The following is a 19,979-nucleotide window of genomic DNA, read 5'->3' on the forward strand; positions in this document are numbered from 1 at the left end:
CAGGCTGTTCTTAAACATGTGAGCTCAGGTAATTCATCCGCCTCGGCCCTCCAGAGTGCTGGGATTACAGGTGTGACCCACCGCGCCCAAGGAACCTTTCTAAGCAGGGAAAGCACCAGAGAAACCCTTTGCTTATCCGGGGGCTCCTGGCCTCCCCATTCACACCCACTTATCTCCGGCTAAGCAGCGACACCCTCAGTGGCAGGAAGACCACAGCAGCTGCGGGACTGACCGCCACAGCCTGCGGGTGACCCAGAACACCACACCCACCGCCCCTGTTTACCTTGTCCTTTTCCAGCCTTGTCTCCACGCAGCTTGAGGGAGAGTGTATTGTTGGATGGCATCGAGGTCCCCCCATTTCCATTGCTGAGGCCTTTGGCAGCCCCAGAAGTCGGCACTGCGATCACTTCCCTGGTGCCCAGGACCATAGCCCAGGGAGACCCGACCGCTGCAGCTGAGGTACCGCCACGGTCTGCCACAGAAACCGCTGCGAATGCGCAAGTACTGCGCATGTGCGGGCCTTACCTCTCCGGCATTCCAGCCCCGGAAGCCTCTACTGGTGAGCCGGGATCAGGCTCTAGGAAGCAGTAGGAGTGGAGTTGTGGGAGGGCGGCACTAGGTCTTCCGGTGGGAGGAGGAAATTTCAGGAATTAAGAGAGGCTGGAGTTCTAAATGTGTGCCCTTGAGAAATGCATGGAAAACACAATGAGACCTGTGCCTAAATTATACGTTCTAATTAAATTATCTTTATCTGTGAGAAGTGCTTATTGAGGAAACAGTGTGTACCCTGTACTCTGGTAGGCACTGGAGGAAGGAGTTGGTAGATGTTATTAGGTTGTGATGGGTGCTCAGAAGGAAATGAAGTTCAGTGAATGAATGACGGTGGGAGAGGCCCAATTTACTCAGTAAGTTGGGAAAGAAGTTTACAGTTCAACTGAGATCTGATGGAGAATCAGAAACTTAAAGAGAAATCATTCCCAGGCAAGAAAAAGTGTAATGTAAGTGCAAGAAACTTGGTTCTTCCACAAATGGACCAGAGCAAGTGTTAACTGTGAAGTAATGAAAAGCATGGGAGTGAGAAAGGAGAGAAATAAATTCCAAGGAAACTCTGGAAGACAAATATTGTCATTTTTTCCTTTCTTTTCTCACCTTTTAAATTTTACATTGAACAAAATCCTTGAATTTCTTGGAAAGTATTTATCTGAAACACTAACCATTTAGCTCTTGTACATTCTATATTGTTTCACATATATAAACAGGTAGAGATATACTGTTTATCAGACTTCGGGGAAAATTGTCTATTACACAGATCACATAGAGAGCACTAACAGAATCACTCATCTCTACTGTGGTTAAGTGAAGAAGAGAAGGGTCAAGTAGAAAAAAGAAAAAAGATGAAAAAGAAGCAATAGCTAGGAATGAATTCAGTAGGAAAGGTGAAAGACCTAGTGTGGAAAAACATTAAAGTGCTATGGAGGAAACTTCAAACTTAAGTAAATGAAAGAATACATTGTTGTTTTCAGCAGGAAGACCCAGTATAAAGATACCATGTCTTTCTCATAGATTAATATAAAGATATATGTAAGTGCGTATATGCACAAATCTCAGATAGACTTTCACAAATCTGTATGATTAAAGGGAATGACAGTGATAGCACACAAAATGAGAGGGATTACAAAAAAACACACATGACTTCTATATGGAAAATCCTCAAAATAGTAAACATAGAAAGATAGAAAATAGATTAGTGGTTCTAGGATAAGGAGTGTTGGGAGGAGGGAATGTAGAGTGTCAGCTCATAGAGGTTTGTTTTGGGGGGTAATGAAAATATTCTCAAGCTACATTGTGGTGATGCTTGCATGACTGTGAATATACTACTGAAAACTGCTGAACTTTACACCTTTAATGGGGGAGTTGTATGGTATATGACGTATTTCAAAGTTTTTCTTTTTTTTTCTTTTCTTAAGGAAAGGGGAGGTAAAAAGACAAAATGTTTAGGTCATAAAAAAATACTAAGATACTTTATTTTTACAAACTTTATTCAGATACAATTTATGGGCCATAAACTTCACCTGTTTAAAATATAAAATACAACAGCTTTTAGTTTATTTACAGAGTTGCAAATGTTGCTATACCCTCTTAGCATAGCATCTTACACAATAGGTAAGCTAAATGTTTAATCAACAAAAAGTACTGAAAAGGAGTTTTATGGCTTTATAACTAAGGGTTATTAATTAGAATTTTTAGGAGCTGACTGTTGATGATTTAAACAGAAATGTATTTATTGAAAGAATATTGGGTAAGTCTTGGAATCAACAAGAACAAAGAAGAAGCAAGCTTATAAGAGAGGCAGAAATAAAAAGAGGCTAGGCTCACAACCTTTGCCAAAACCACTGCACAGAGAAGCTCTTCCTGGACCCATTGTCGCCACTGAACCATGGGTAGACAAACCACTCCACCCACACTGGTGACATGCTTCCAGAGCACAGCTGTTGGTTCTATCCCTGAAAAGTCTGTGTTGCTTAAAATTTTACCACCACTTGAAGAATTCTCCACTGTCCCTGATTTTTTGTTTCACTTCCTCTTGAGTCAATGCTTCTCACTGGCAGAGCTCAGATAAAGTATTTGTGCCTACTTACAGGAGAACTAAGAAAATGGAAAATTAACATTAAAATTAACATGAAAGAGAACTCATGTCCTAGGAAGTAAATAAATGGACAAATGAAAGAATGAAGGAATACATGACTAAATAAATAGAAAATGTCCATCACAACATACTCTTGAGCTAAGCAAGATCAATATATACTATACTCTTCCCATATTTATACTTGAAAATTATTTTTGCCTAGTATTATGCAATTTATTTCCCACTTAACCAAAATCTGACCTTACATCCCCCTCAAAATAAGCCATTGTTTTTCTATTCATTTCAAAGTAAAATCAGTGTATGTATCAATAGCATATTACATATGGAATAAATGCAAAGTAACCACCAACCACCAATCCTATCCCACATCTTACTCGAGAAATAAAAGACAGATTAGAAAACAGGAGTAGGGCAGCTTCCAAAGCTCAATGTGTAGGGTGACAGGCACATACACAGAAGCCAGCAAGTTTAAACCCAGCCCTGGTAGGCTAAAACAACATCCTGGACAAATGCTATCCTCAAGACCTTATGCCCCTAGATAAAGGACCTATGTGGAGACAATCCGCTTGTGTCTTTCCCTGTGCCAGAAGCAATTGTGTTTTTTAGTCTTTCTGCCAAGAAGCTCTGGTCCTTTTTTACTCTTTTCTGTCTAATAAAATCCTATTTTACCACTGATCTTTATTCAAAGCAGGTTACTTCTTTGAATCTCCAAGACCAAGGACCTACCAAAGAAAGAAATTCTGGTAACACTAGGATTACAGATGGGAGTCAAGGTGCCTACCTTCTTATGGGCATTTTTAAACACAGCTAAGACCTTATTTCTCCCAGTATAATTTTTTTCCTGGATTTGAATTTATACATATTATATGTATTAATTCAAATTAATTCAATTTAATAATATGTAGTATATGTAAATATACATCTTAATTCAAATCCAGGAAAAAAAATGATACCAGAAGAAATATACCATTTTTTTTTTTTTTTGAGACAGAGTCTCACTTTGTTGCCCTCAGTAGTGTGCTGTGGCATCACAGGTCACAGAAACCTCAAAATATTGGGCTCAAGCAATTCTCTTGCCTCAGCCTCCCAAAAAGCTGGGTCTACAGGCACCTGCCACAACATCCAGCTGTTTTTAGAGGCTAGATATCACTCTGGCTCAGGCTGGTCCAGAACCTATGAGCTCACACCATCTAAACCCCTTGGCCTTTCAGAGCGGGAGGATTACAGGATCTTACTATGTTGCCCTCGCTACTATGAGCCACTGTGCCCAGCTAAGATGCTAATCTTTTTTGTATTACTATTAAATCACAGCTGTGTACATTAATGTGATCATGGGACACCATACACTAGTTTCACAGACCATTTGGCACATTTTCTTCTTTTTTTTTGTAGAGACAGAGTCTCACTGTACCGCCCTCGGGTAGAGTGCCATGGCGTCACGCGGCTCACAGCAACCTCTAACTCTTGGGCTTAGGCGATTCTCTTGCCTCAGCCTCCTGAGCAGCTGGGACTACAGGCGCCCGCCACAACGCCTGGCCATCTCCTTGTTGCAGTTTGGCCGGGGCTGGGTTTGAACCTGCTACCCTCGGCATATGGGGCCGGCACCCTACTCACTGAGCCACAGGCTCCGCCCCGTTTGGCACATTTTCATCACTCTGGTTAACATAGCCTTCTTGGCATTTTCTTAGTTATTGTGCTAAGACATTTACATTCCACATTTACCAAGTTTCACATATACCCTTGTAAGATGCACCCAGTCCCTTCCCTCCACCCACCTCCCCTTTCCCTCCCCTCCCTTTTCACCTTCCTCCTATTCTTAGGTTGTAACTGGGTTATAGCTTTAATGTGAAAGCCATAAATTAGTTTCATAGTAGGGCTGAGTAAATTGGATATTTTTCTTCCATTCTTGAGATACTTTACTAAGAAGAATATATTCCAGCTCCATCCACGTAAACACGAAAGAGGTAAAGTCTCCATATTTCATTAAGGCTGCATAATATTCCATGGTGTACATACACCGAAATTTATTAATTCACTCGTGGATTGATGGGCACTTAGGTTTTTTCCATGATTTAGCAATTATGAATAGGGCTGCAATAAACATTCTCGTACAAATATCTTTGTTATGGTGTGATTTTTGGTCTTCTGGGTAGATCCCTAGTAGAGAAATTATAGGATTGAACGGCCGATATATTTTTAGATCTCTAAGTGTTCTCCATTCATCTTTTCAAAAGGAATGTATTAATTTGCATTCCCATGAGCAGTGTAGAAGTGTTCCCTTTTCTCCACATCCACACCAACATCTCTGGTCTTGGGATATTGTAATATAGCCTAATCTTACTGGAGTTAGATGGTATCTCAACGTAGTATTGATTTGCATTTCTGATGATTAAAGATGATGAGCATTTTTTTCATATGTCTGTAGGCCACACACCTGTCTTCTTCAGAGAAGTTTCTCCTCAAATCTCTTGCCAAGCCTGCAATGTGATCACTTGTTGTTTTTTTTTTTGCTTATACTTTTGAGTTCTCTGTGGATTCTGGTTATTAAACCTTTGTCAGATACATAACCTGGAAATATCTTCTCTCTTTCTGTGGTATACACAATAGTATATTTTTGAAGGTGCTTTGATTGCCCAGGTGGGTCCTCCTCATAAAATACACGCCCAGACCGATTTCTTCAAGGGTTTTCTCTGCACTCTCTTCTATTAATTTTATAGTTTCGTGCCTTAAGTTTAAATCTTTTAACCAGTGAGAATCTATCTCAGTTAATAGTGAAAGGTGTGGGTCCAGTTTCAGTCTTCTACAGGTTAACAGCCACTTCACACCGCATCATTTGTTAAAAAGGGAATCTTTTCCCCACTGAATGTTTTTAATTGGCTTGTCAAAGATCAAATACTGTTAAATAGGTGGGTTCATCTCTTGGTTCTCTATTCTATTCCAGACATCTACTTCTCTGTTTTTGTGCCAATACCATGCTGTTTTGATCACTATCGATTTGTAGTATAGTCTGAGATCTTGTAACGTGATTCCTCCGGCGTTGTTTTTATTTCTGAGTAATGTCTTGGCTATTAGAGGTTTTTTCTGATTCCATATAAAATGAAGTATTGTTTTTTCAAGCTCTTTAAAGTCCGACAGTGGAGCTTTAATAGGGATTCCATTGAAATTATATTGCTTTGAGCAGTATGGACATTTTAACAATGTTGATTCTTCCCAGCCATGAGCATGGTATGTTTTTTCATTTAACATTTTCAGCTATTTCTTTTCTTAGAGTTTCATAGATTTCTTTATAGAGTTCTTTCACGTCTTTTGTTAGTCAAACCCCCAAATATTTCATCTTCTTTAGCAGTACTGTGATTAGAATAGAGTCCTTAACTCTTTTTTCAACTTGACTATTGTTGGTATATATAAAGGCTACCGATTTATGAATGTTGATTTTGTAATCTGAGATGCTGCTGTATTCCTTGATCACTTCTAAAAGTTTTGTAGTAAAAACTCTAGTGTTTTCCAATATACAATCATATCATCTGCGAAGAGCGAAAGTTTGATCTCTTCGACCCAATATGGATACCCTTGATCGCCTTTTCTTCCCTAATTGCGGTGGCTAAAACTTTCATTACGATGTTAAAGAGCAATGGAGACAAGGGGCAGCCTTGTCTGGTTCCTGATCTGAGTGGAAATGATTTCGATTTAACTTTATTGAATATGATATTGGCATGGGTTTGTTGTAGATGGCCTCTATTGGTTTCAGAAATGGCCCTTCTATACCGATTTTCTTAAGTGTGCTGATGATGAAAAGATGCTGCACATTATCGAAAGCATTTTTTGCATCGATTGAGAGAATCATGTGGTCTTTGTTTTTTAATTTGTTTATGTGCTAAAGTATACTTATAGATTTATGGATGTTGAACCAGCCTTGAGATCCTGGATAAAACCGACTTGGTCATGATGTATAATTTGTTTGATGTTTTGCTGGATTCTGTTTGTTAAGATCTTGTTGAATATTTTTCCATCTATATTCATTAGTGATATTGGTGTATAATTTTCTTTTCCTGTTGCATCTTTCCCTGGTTTGGGAATCAGGGTGATATTTGCTTCATAGCACATGTTGGGCAGTCTTCCTTTTTTTTTCTACCTTTTGGAACAGGTTGAGTAATATAGGTACTAATTCCTTTTTAAAGGTTTGGTAGAATTCTGACGTGAAACCATCTGGTCCTGGGCTTTTATTTTTAGGGAGGTTTTGTATGGTTGATGCTATTTCAGAACTTGATATGGGCCTGTTTAAGAACTTGATATGGGCCTGTTTAACATTTCCACTTGATTCTGGCTAAGTCTTGGAAGGTGATGTGCTTTCAATTATTGGTCAATTTCTTTCAGATTTTCATATTTCTGAGAATAAAGTTTCTTGTAATATTCATTGAGGATTTTTTGAATTTCTGAGGGGTCTGTTGTTATTTCATCTTTGTCGTTTCTGATTGATGAGATTAGAGATTTTACTCTTTTTTTTCCTGATTAGGTTGGCCAAAGGTTTATCTATTATATTGACCTTTTCAAAACACCAACTTTTTGATTTGTTGATCTGTTGTATAATTCTTTTGTTTTCAATTTCACTTAATTCTGCTCTAATTTTGGTTATTTCTTTTCTCCTACCAGGTTTGGGGTTGGAATGTTCTTCCTTTTCCAGCTGCTTGAGATGTCCCGTTAAGTTGTTAACTTCCTCTCTTTCTGTTCACTTCACTTGAGGAAGGTTTGCAGTGCTATAAATTTCCCTCGTAGGACTGCCTTTGCAGTATCCCAGAGGTTCTGATAATTTCTATCTTCATTGTCATTTTCTTCCAGATAATTGGCAATCTTCTTCTTGATCTCATCTCTATTCATCTATCATTCAGCATAAGGTTATTTAACTTTCATATTTTGGTATGAGTTTTCAGATTCCTGTTGTTACTGAGCTCAACTTTTATTCTGTGGTGGTCTGAGAAGATGCAAGGAATAATTTCTGTTTTTTTAAATTTACTGAGGTTAGACTAGTGACCTAAGATGTGATCAGATTTGGAGTATGTTCCGTGGGCTGATGAGAAGTATGTGTATTCAGTTTTTGGGGGATGAAATGTTCTTTAGATGTCTTCTAAATTCAAGTATTGGATGGTTAGGTTTAAATCTAAGATATTTGCTCAGCTTCTTATTGAAGAATCACTCCAAAACTGCCAAGGGAGTGTTGAAATCTCCAACTATTATAGAGCTAGAAGAAATCAAGTTGCTCATTTCTGTTAGAGTTTCTTTTATAAACTGAGTTGCATTTTGGTTGGGTACGTAGATATTAATAATTGAAATCTCATCATATTGAGTATGACCCTTAATAAATATGAAGTGACCATTCTTATCCTTTCTTACATTTGTTGGTTTAAAGCCTATTGTATCTGCAAATAGAATTGCAACACCTGCTTTTTTCTGATTACCATTTGCCTGAAATATGGATGTCCATCTTTTCACCCTGAGTCTATATTTGTCTTTTAAGTTAAGATGTGATTCTTGTATGCAACAAATATCTGGACTGAGTTTTTGTATCCATTCAGCTAACCTATGCCTCTTTAGAGGACAGTTTAAGCCGTTCACATTAATGGAGAAAATTGCTAAGTCTGATAACATTTTGGGTATCAAATTTTTCAAAAATTCAGTGGACATTTTTAAACGTTTCACCAGTGTGGAAGTTGGAGTTTGATCAAAAGTTTCTGAGTGAGTTTACTTTTGTGGTTGAGAATGGGGCTGGTCATTATGGATGGTAGTTCTGAGAATGTTCTGAAGAGCCAGTTTAGTTATGGCAAATTTCTTCAACATATGAATGTCATTAAAGTATTTAATTTATCCATCATAAATGAAACTCAGTTTAGCTAGATATAGGATGCGGGGTTGAAAGTTATAGGATGCTAATCTTACTGTTTCTGTCAAAGGCTCTTTAAAAAATCTTGGCTTTGGTCATAGCTCATTATCCACATTCCAGGCCATTTCATCCCACAGGTAAGAGTTGCAGTGAGGTATCTTTTTACTTACTCTATGTACATATATCTAAATGGGAAGTTTTTAGGTTTAGAACATCTCAGAGTTAATTGGTGGAAAAAGTACACAGGAACTAGTGGAGATGTTGGGTGAGGAAGCAGGTAGTGTATGGAAAAACTTTCCCTAGGGATCCACTTACACCAGGGTATGTTGAAACATTAACACAACTTTTCTGAAAAGTAACTATCTACCTATCCATTTTCATTGTTTACTCTGTCATCAATAAACTGAATAAAAGTCAATGTTCTGATATCTGGAATGGTCTATGTTAGTCTGTGACACATTAAGGAAGGTATGATGTTTCCTAACAAGTCAATACACTGATCTGACATTACAAATTTGATTATTTAATAAAGTGAACTATTGGGCGGCACCTGTGGCTCAGTGAGTAGGGTGCAGGCCCCATATGCCGAGGGTGGCGGGTTCAAACCCAGCCCCAGACAAACTGCAACAAAAAATAGCCGGGCGTTGTGGTGGGCGCCTGTAGTCCCAGCTGCTTGGAAGGCTGAGGCAAGAGAATCGCATAAGCCCAAGAGTTGGAGGTTGCTGTGAGTCGTGTGATGCCACGGCACTTAACCCAAGGGCAGTATAGTGAGACTCTGTCTTTACAAAAAAAAATAAAATAAAATGAAAAAATAAAGTGAACTATTAAAAGATTTTTGAAAAACTAGATATATCTCAGTGGATATATCCTCAGATTAGGAATATCTTAGAAACACCATATCTGACAAAGAATTGTCATCTAGAATACATACAGAACTCTTACAACTCAGCAGCAAATAAGCCAGTTAAAAGATAGACAAAGCAGTGCCTGTGGCTCAGTGGGTAGGGAGCTGGCCACATACACCATGGCCAGCGAGTTTGAACCTGGACCAGGACAGTTAAAACAATGACAACTGCAATGAAGAAAAACATCACTGGGCTTTGTGGTGGGTGCCTGCAGTCCCAGTTACTTGGTAGGCTGAGGCAAGATAATTGCTTGAAGCCAAGGGTTTGAGGTTGCTGTGAGATGTGATGCCATAGCACTCTACCCAGGGTGACAGCTTGAGACTGTGTCTCAGATGAGAAAAAAAAAAAAAAGATAGGAAAAATAGGCTCAGCGCCTGTAGTACAGTAGTTATACTGCCAGCCATTTGTGAGTTCAAGCCCAGGCAGGGCCAGCTAAACAACGACAACTGCAATAAGAAATAGCCTGGCATTGTGGCAGGTGCCTGTAATCCTAGCTGCTCGGGAGGCTGAGGCAAGAGAATCACTTAAGCCCAAGAGTTGGAGATTGCTGTGAGTTGTGACACCATAGCACTCTATCAAGGGCAATATATTAAGACCCTTTCTCAAAAAAAAAGAAAGAAAGAAAGAAAGAAAGAAAGAAAGAAAGAAAGAAAGAAAGAAAGAAAGAAAGAAAGAAAGAAAGAAAACATAGTCATAATATTTCAAAAGAAATTTCCCAAAAGATGGTTAAATGGACAATAACCCATAAAAAAAATGTTCAATATCAGTCAAAAAAATGCTCATTTAACCTATAATGAGAAATTACATATGTATCTATCAAAAAGGCTAAACTAAAAAGCTAAACATAATAAATGATAGCAACTAAAACTCTTATATATTGTTGGTGAAATGCAGTTTGATAATTTCTTATAAAACTAAATGTTTAACTACCCTATGACCCCATAATTCCATGTCTATATACTCACTCCAAGTAAATAAGAACATATGTTGACGAAAGGACTTATATAGGTCTTTTCATAATATCGTCTTATAAATAGTAACCCCACACCTGAAATAGCACATGTGGCCAGTAACAGGAAAATGGATAAGCACACTGTGGTACATTCATACAAAGGAATACCACTCTGTGGCAAAAAGATGCCATAGACATATGCAGCAACACAGATGAATCTCAAAAGCATTATGCCTAACAAAAAATGCCAGAGAGAAAAGATAACATACTTCATGATTCCATTTATATAAATTCAAAACTAGGTAAAAGCAGGCCAGGTGCGGTGGCTCATGCCTGTAATCTCAGCACTGAGGAGGCTGACGTGGGTGGATTGCCTGAGCTCACCGGTTCGAGACCAGCCTTAGCCAGAGCGATACCCCTGTCTCTAAAAATAGGCAGGAATTGTGGTGAGTGCCTGTAGTCCTAGCTACTCAGGAGGCTGAGGCAAGAGAATCGCTTACACCCCGGAGTTTGAGGTTGCTATGATCTGTGACACCATGACCACTCTAGAAGGTGTGACAAAGTGAGACTCGAAAAAACAAACAAACAACAAAAACAAAACAAAACAAAACAAAACAAAAAAAACGGAAAAAACTAGGTAAAAACTAATATATGTTGGAAAAAAAAGTTAAAACAGTGATTTGCCTCTATGGGGTTGCAAGTGGGGACCAACTGGGAAGGGGCATCCTGAGGTGATGGTAGGAGTCTACAACAGTGCAAGTCAAACTCCAAATCCAGTAAACATATACTATATAAAATTTATAACAAAGAAAAATAAAGAACAGATGAGGTTGGACTTAAGCAAATTTTCTCTGTAGCACACTAAAAAAAAGTGAAACATGAATGGAAGAAACTTTTAAATGGTAGAATCTGGTGTTGAGTATTCAGCTCATAAATTCTTTCAACTTTGCTGTTCCATCTGGAAATGTTTGTAATAAAATATCAGGAGGACAGACAAATGAGCTGGGGTCAGCATCACAAAAGAACACACAGACACAACAGCTCCAGGAAGTGGTTGCCCCAGGTTTTGGCAGGGGTAACAACCTACCTTATCTTTGTAAGTATCAGGCAATGACGTGGCTGTCTCTGTGTCTTCAGGAAGGTAAATATAATATCCCAGGATGTCTCCCTGTTCATAGCCAGGAGGTAGTGTTTCCTAATAGACTGGTGGAACTGGGTTCCCTTTTTGCTCCTCCAAGAATAGGTAAATTTATCATAACCTAAGGGAGCTTGAAGATTACCTATCCTAATGAAAAGTCACATATCAAGTTATGAATACAAGGCAATTCTGTTTTGCTGAAGGAAAAAAAGATTCTATTCCTTTTTTATTTATTGTGCATTTTGTAAAGTTGCTTACAAATGGTTTCTTACAAGCAAAGAATTGCAAAAATATTCCAAGAACTACAAACAAATTAAACCCTCGGGAACTGATTTTTCTGCCCACTGTCTAATAAACCAAATAATCTTGAAACCTTAGCTAGATGGCTGATACCACCACACTTGCTGTGATGCTAACACCATCACAGCTCCAGCTTACCTAAGGACTGGGACCAGCACAATCTGGAAGCAGTGTCTGCTGCCATCTCATCCATGGTAATTTCAAAGTACTAGGCACCTTTCCCTACCCCATGAGAGGCCCAAACCATACAGTAACCCTTCTCTCCAACTCCAGTCAGCCGGTCATTAGAGATCTTTAACTGAGGAGCTGCAGTGATGGAATTTAAAACAGGCCTGCAATTATTGGAGACTTTGGAGACAATTGCTACAAAAACATAGGGCCTTATACTCCAGTAAAACAAAACAAAATAATACTGAGCTTATAGTCCTAGCTATTCAGGAGAGTGAGACAGGTGATTGAGCACTCCAGCCTGGGTGACAGAAACTCTGTCTCTTAAGTCAATAAACAACAACAAATATTGACTTATCAGTTCGGGAGTTTAAAAATCTCAACACAGGTTGGGCACCCACAGCTCAGTGCTTAGGGAGCCAGCCACACACTCCAGGGCTGGTAGGTCGAACCAGGCCGGGGCCTGCTAAACAAAAACAACAACAAAAAATTAGCCAGGCATTGTGGTTGGCGCCTGATAGTCCCAGCTACTCAGAGGCTGGAACAAGAGAACGGCTTTAGCCCAAGAGTTTGAGGTTGCTGTGAGCAATGACACCACTGTCTCAAAAAAAAAAAAAAAATCTCAACACAAGGCCAGGTGAAGTGGCTTATGCCTATAATCCTAACACTCTGGGAGGCCAAAGTAGGAGTTTTGCTTGAGCTTGAGCTTGAGACCAGCCTGAGCTAGAGTGAGACCCCATCTCTACTAAAAATAGAAAAATTAGCCTGATGTTCTGACAGGCACCTGTGGTCTGAAATACTCAGGAGGCTGAGGCAAGAGGATTATTGCTTGAACACAGGAGTTTTGAGGTTTCTATGAGCTATTATGATGCCACAGCACTCTAGCCTGGGGTAAAAGAGGGAGACTCTAAAAAAAAAGAAGAAAGTTTTTAAAACTATATATATATGCATATAAAATGGCTAGAACTTATAGGAAGACACAGAGAAGAAAATTATTTCTTCCACCTTCTGGCTGTATGTAGAGTTGGGACCCGGTGTAGTGGTAAGAGACTAAGGTCTATGTCTAATTCCAGACTGAGAATGACAGCAGTTCAAAGCAACCCTGAACTGACATGACCTTGAATACCTTACATACCACTGTCATGTAGGACCAGCAAAATCCCTTCGTACAAGCAGGCTCTGTAGAGGTCTCCAGGAATAGATTTTTTCTTGCCCAGCAGTCAAGTTCAAGCTTTTCGGGGCTGGGGTGTGGCAATCAGGTTCAGCTAGAATATACCAAAAGCCATCTTTGTTAAATGGGTGTTCCAAAGGATAGCCATGAGGGGGAAGGCAATGAACAGAAAACAAAGGATCACTGCAGACAGGAAAAAATAAAATCAAGAAACTAAACTCCCCTGTAGTGCAACTGCATTTAATTATGTAAGACTCCTATTAGATTTCAGTTGGAACACACAGAACTTCACACTTGTCATTACTCAAATAGATCATTCTGCCCTCTGCAGGCAAAACAGGGAATGAGAAGGATTAGCTTTATTTGGCAAAGCAATTTTGTTAAATTATATTTTGCAGGGATCTTCTTGGTGGTTTATGAGAATGTATATTGTAGGAAAGAAGAGGAGAAGAAGAATGAAAGTGATTTTTTTAGTATATTTATTATTACAGACTAATGAACAGAAACTCAGAGAGAGGAACACTTATTATGTTACTTTTATTAGACAAAGGGAAGGGAAGATGTATGAAAGGGAGCAGCAGAGAATTGAGTAAAAGAACATTCAATATTGATTTCACTCCCTCTCACCCATATATTTTTTATCAAGATGTCTTAACCCTGTGGTTCTCAGTGGGTGTACAGAACACAAGAAAGAAGACTTCAAATTTAGCAGGCAAGTTTTAGTTCCACATCCATTTGTCAATGCAACATTTATTAAGATCCTTCTAATGCATACATTTCAGGTTAGACTCCCTGACTTCTGAGGAATTAATATCAATAGACAATTAACATATTTCATACAAAAAATACAGTTGCACACTAAGGACACAAAGAAAATTACCTTGCATTTTTTTCTTTTTTTCTTCTTTCTTTTTTGTTTTTCCTTTTGGAGACAGTCTTACTATTTGTCCTCAGTAGAGTGCTATGGTGTCACAGTTCACAGCAACCTCAAACTTTTGGGCTCAAGCGATTCTCTTGCCTCCGTCTCTCAAGTATGTAGGACTACAGGCACCAGCCACAATGCTCAGCTATTTTTTGGAGATGGGTTCTCACTCTTGCTCAGGCTGGTCTCCAAACGCCGAGTGCAAGCAATCTGCCTGCCTTGACCTCCCAGAGTGCTAGGATGCCAGGCGTGAGCCACCGCACCCAGCACTAACTTGTGTATTTCTGAAATAATATCCTTTGAAATTTGCCCAATTCTATTATTCCTCTCAATTAGTTTTTCTTTTTTTTTCCTTCTCTCTTCCAAAAAAATGTCCTTGAAACTGCAGGAAAACACTGTTATGTAAACAACTGTATAGACAACTATATCTTAATATGAAGCAAGCTTGTAAATTATCATCAGTTCTGCTGCAATAAAAAGGATCCAGACATAAAGGTAGGTCATATTCCACGTAAACAAGACCAGATTTATGCAGAAATTTCCATTAGGAACACATCAGATGTTACTGCTGTCTCTCCTAAAGGTTTTAATGCTGAACTGCTGCAATGTCATTATCTCTAGTTTTAGAATTACTGTAATAAAAAAATAGCTATTTTTTTCCAACTTACATTTAAGTATGAAGAAACTTTTACATTTTTAATTGTTATTTGCATTTTAATTGTTACTGGCCGTGTTAGGAAGAATATAACAACATAAAGTTTTTAATTATTAACATTAAACTACTGTTTGAGATTAAGTGCTATTAGCACCATTATTTAAAGCTATTAGCTTTAAAATTATTAAGTTTTAGCTTCTACCATAAGGTAGCAAAAAGCATTTTCCAAATCACAATATACTTAAGTCCGAGAGGCTGAAAGAAGACAGAGGAGAAATTTACCGCCAAAAGTAAGTCCACCTGTAAGAACAGAAGTGGGACCAAGTATTTGTCAAAAGATTAAAAGCGGGGAGAAAATGTGGTGTAAAAAGATAAAACAACACACTGAGCTATTTCAAACCCAGGTTGGAACATTAGTAACAGTGGAAATGATTAGATATTTAAGATAGTACCGTTCCAAAACACAAGCTGATGATGCCACGTGTCAGATGAATAGCTAACTAGCTCTCAGCTACACCAACCCTCTTGCGATTGCCATTAGTAATGAAGGGCATTTTATTTATTTATTTATTTGTATTATTTATTTATTTATTCATTTATTTATTTTCTTTGAGACAGAACTTCAGCTCAGTGTCTGTGTGATGTATGCATGTATTTATGTATGCTCGGTCATGGCGTTCGTGGGTCGACCATATATCTGTGTCCGGACTTTGAAAAATTTTCAGTCTGCTGGGAGGGATCCCACTTCTAGGGGGCACTCGGGGGCCTTGCGCCCACAAATGGGAGGGGCACACGGCGGCCCTACCCAGGAAGAAAGCTCAGCTTAAGGTTTCCCCCCCTTATTTATTTGTTTATTTCTCTTTTTCTTCCTTCCTTCCATCCTTTTATTTATCATTTTGTTTATTTATTTATTTATTTATTTATTTATTTTTATTTATTTATTTCATTTGAGACAGAACCTCAGCTCGGGGGGTGTGTGTGTGTGTGATGTATGTATGTATGTATATATGCTTGGTCCTGGAGTTTGTGGGTAGACCAGATATCTGTGTCAGGACTTGTAAAATTTTTTAGTCAGCTGGGAGAGATCCCGCAGCTAGAGGGTGCTTGCCAGCCACTCACCAGGAAAAGGTGGGGTAGGCTGTGACCCCTCCCCTGAGGATTGCTCAGTTTGGGTTTTTTTTGCCCCCCTTCATTTATTTATTTACCTTCTTTCCATCCATTCTTTTATCTATTTATTTATTATTTATTTATTTATTTATTTCTTACTTTGAGACAGAGCCTCAGCTCAGTAGTGTGTGTGTGTATATGTGTATGTGTGTATTTGTGTGTGTATGTATGTATGTATGTATGTATGCATGCCCCTCGTGTCGACCACAGGTCCAGGGCGGGTGTTTGCCGTGTGCTTGGTCGGGGCGTTCACAGGTCGACCACATATCTGTGTCAGGACTTTGAAAATTTTTCAATCTGCTGGGAGTGATCCTCCCACTAGGGGGCTTTGCGAGCCATGTGCCCATAAACGTTAGGGGAAATGCCGCAGCCCCTCCCATGACAATAGCTCATCTCAGGGTTTTTTTTTTTTTTTTTGCCCCCCCTTTATTTGTTTATTTTATCTTTCTTTCTCCATTCCTTCCTTCATCAATTTATTTATCATTTTATTTATTTATTTTTATTATTTATTTATTTATTTATTTATTTTCTTTGAGACGGAGCCTCAGCTAAGTGAGTGTGTGTGCGTGTGTGTGTATGTGTGTGTGACATGTATGTATGTATGTATGCTCAGTCATGGCGTCCGTGGGTCGACCACATATATATGTCCCAACTTTGAAAATTTTCTGGTCGGCTGGGAGGGATCCCGCTGCTAGGGGGTGATCATGGGCCATGGGCCAGCAAAAGGCCGGGCATGGCTCGGCTTCTTCCCCGAGGAAGCTCAGCTTGGGGTTTTTTTGCCCCCCACTTATTTATTTATTTATTTCTCTTCTTTCCATCCATTTATTTATTTATTTCATTTATCTATTTATTTATTTATTTTTTATTTATGTATTTCTTTTTTTGAGACAGAGCCTCGGATCACGGATGTGTGTGTGTGTTTATGTATGTGTATTTGTGTATATATGTATGTATGTATGCATGCTCCTCAGGCCGACGAGAGGTCTGGGGTAGTATGTTTGCCCTGCACTCAGTTGGGGCATTTGTGGATGCACCACATATCTGTGTCTGGACTTTGAAAATTTTTGGTCCGCTGAGAGGGACCCTGCCGCTAGGGGGCGCTCACACGACATGCACAAGCAAAAGGCGGGACACGCTGTGGCCCCTCTCCTGAGGATAGCTTAGCTTGAGGTTTTTGTGCCCCCCCCTTATTTATTTGTTTATTTCTCTTCTTCCATCCTTTCATTTATTTTATTTATTTATCTATTTACCTATTTATTTATTTATTTATTTTTTTTTTGAGACAGAGCCTCAGCTCAGGGGTGTGTGTGCATGTGTGTGTGTATGTGTGTCTTTGTGTATGTATATATATGTATGTATGCATGCCCCTCGGGCTGAACAGAGGTAAGGGCGGGTGTTTGCCCTGCGCTGGGTTGGGGCATTTTCAGGTGGAACAAATATCTGTGTCTGGACTTTCAAAATATTTCGGTCCGCTGGGAGGAATCACCCCTCGAGGGGGCGGTCACGGGCGTGCCCCGGCAAATGTGTGGGGGCATGCCGTGGCCCGTCCCAGGATGATAGCTCAACTCGGGGTTTGTTTTTTGCCCCCCCTTTATTTATTTTCTCTTCCTTCCTTACTTCCCTCCTTCCATCCTTTTATCATTTTATTTATTTATATATTTTTCTTATTTATTTATTTATTTAATTTACTTTCTTTGAGACAGACCCTCGGCTCAGGGGTGTGTGTGTGTGTGTGATGTATGTATGTATGTATATATGCTTGGTTGTGGCATTTGTGGGTTGACCAGATATCTGTGTCGGGATTTGAAAATTATTTAGTCCGCAGGGAGGGATCCCTATGCTAGGGGGTGCTCGTGGGCCATTAGCCTGCAAACTGGAAATGGCATGCCATGACCCCTCCCGGTACGATAGCTCAGCTCCGTTTTTTTTTTTTTTTGTTACCCCTTTATTTATTTATTTTCTCTTACTTCCTTCCTCCATTCCTTCCATTCTTTTATTTATAATTTTATTTATTTGTTTTTATTTTTATTTATATATTTATTTTCTTTGAGACAGAGCCTCGGCTCAGGTGTGTGTGTGTGTGTGTGACGTATGTATTTGTGCTCAGTCGTGGCATTCATGGGTCGACCAAATATCTGTCGTGACTCTGAAAATTTTTCAGTCCACTGGAAGGGGGTGCTGGTAGGCCATGAACCAGCAAAAGGCAGCTCATGCCGTGGCCCCTCCCTCGGGGATACCTCTGCTGGGGCTTTTTTTGCCCCCCTTATTTATTCATTTATTTATTTATCTTCTTTCCATGGATCCTTTTATTTATTTTATTTATCTATTTAGTTATATATTATTTTATTATTTATGTATTTTTATTTTTTTTGAGACAGAGCCTTGGCTCAGGGATGTGTGTGTGTGTGTGTGTGTGTGTGTTTGTGTATTTGTGTATATATGTACGTATGTATGGATGTATGCATGCCTCTCGAATTCACCAGAGGTCAAGGGAGGGTATTTACCCTGCCTCTGTCAAGGTGTTCGTCGGTCAACCAGATATCTGTGTCGGGACGTTGAAATTTTTTCGGTCAGATGCAAGGAATCCCACGGCTAGTGGGCACTCTTTGGCCATGCCCAGTAAAAGGCGGGGCACACCACAGCCCTCCCCCAAGCACAGCTCAGATTGTGGAGTTTTTGCCCACCCCTTATTAATTTATTTATTTATCTTCATTCCAGCCATCCTTTTAATTATTTTATTTATCTATTTATTTTTTTAATTCATTTATTTCTTTTTTGAGACAGAGCCCAGGCTCAGTGGTTTGTGTGTTTGTGTGTGTATTTGTGTGTGTGTGTATGTATGTATGCATGCCCCATGGTCCTTGGGTTGACCAGAGAGAGGTCCAGGGCGGGTTTTTGCCCTGCGCTCAGTAGGGGCATTACCGGGTTGACCACATATCTGTGTCGGGACTGTGAAAATTTTTCGGTCCACTCGGAGGGATCCCACTACTAGGGGGCACTTGTGGACAATGCACCAGGTAATGATGGGGTACACTGCCGACCCTCTTTCCAGGATAGCTCAGTTTGGAGTTTTTTTGCCCCCTCATCACTTATTTATCTTCTGTCCATCCTTCCTTTTATTAATTTTATTTATCTATCTATTTATTTATTTATTTAAATTTTTAGACAGAGCCTCATCTCAGCGGTGTGTGTGTGTATGTGTGTATTTGTGTATGTATGTATGTATGTATGCACCTGCCTCGGATCCACCAGAGTTCCAAGGCGTTCACGGATTGAGCACATATCTGTGTCGGGACTTGGAAAATTTTTGGTCTGCTTGGAGTGATCCCACGGCTAGGGACCGCTTACGGGCCACGTGCCAGCAAGCGGGAGGGGGCACGTCATGGCCCCTAGATGGACGATAGCTCAGCTCAGGTGTGTGTATGTGTGTTTGTGTGATGTATGTAAGTATGTATGTATTCTCGGTCTTTGTGTTCGTGTGTCCACCAAATATCTGGGTTGGTACTTTGAAAACTTTTCTGTCTGCTGGGAAGGATCGTGCTGCTAGGAGGCACTCGCCTCCCATGCACCCGTAAAAGGTGGGGCACCCATGGCCTCTCCTCCGAGGATAGCTCAGCTTGGGGTTTTTTTGCCCCCCCCTTATTTATTTATTTATCTTCTTTCCATCCATTCTTTTATTTTATTTATTTATATATTTAATATTCATTTATTTATTTTTGAGAGCGAGATCCTTGGCTCAGGTGTGTGTGTGTGTATATGTGTATGTGTGTGATGTATGTATGTACGTATGCTCTGTCATGGCGTTCTGGGTGGACCAGATATCTATATGCGGCTTTGAAAATTTTTTTATCCGTTGGGTGGGACCCGTCGCTAGGTGGCGCTTGCGGGCTATATGCCAGTAAAAGGCGGTGCACCCTGTGGCCCCTCTTCCAACAATAGCTCAGCTTGAGTTTTTTGTGCCCCCCCTTATTTATTTATTGATTTCTCCTCTTTCCATACATCCTTTTATTTATTTTATTTATTTATCTATTTAGTTTTTATTTGTATATTATTTATTTATTTCGTTTTTAGAGACAGAG

Source organism: Nycticebus coucang, chromosome Y (assembly GCF_027406575.1).
Source record: "Nycticebus coucang isolate mNycCou1 chromosome Y, mNycCou1.pri, whole genome shotgun sequence".
NCBI classification, from domain to species: Eukaryota; Metazoa; Chordata; class Mammalia; order Primates; family Lorisidae; genus Nycticebus; species Nycticebus coucang.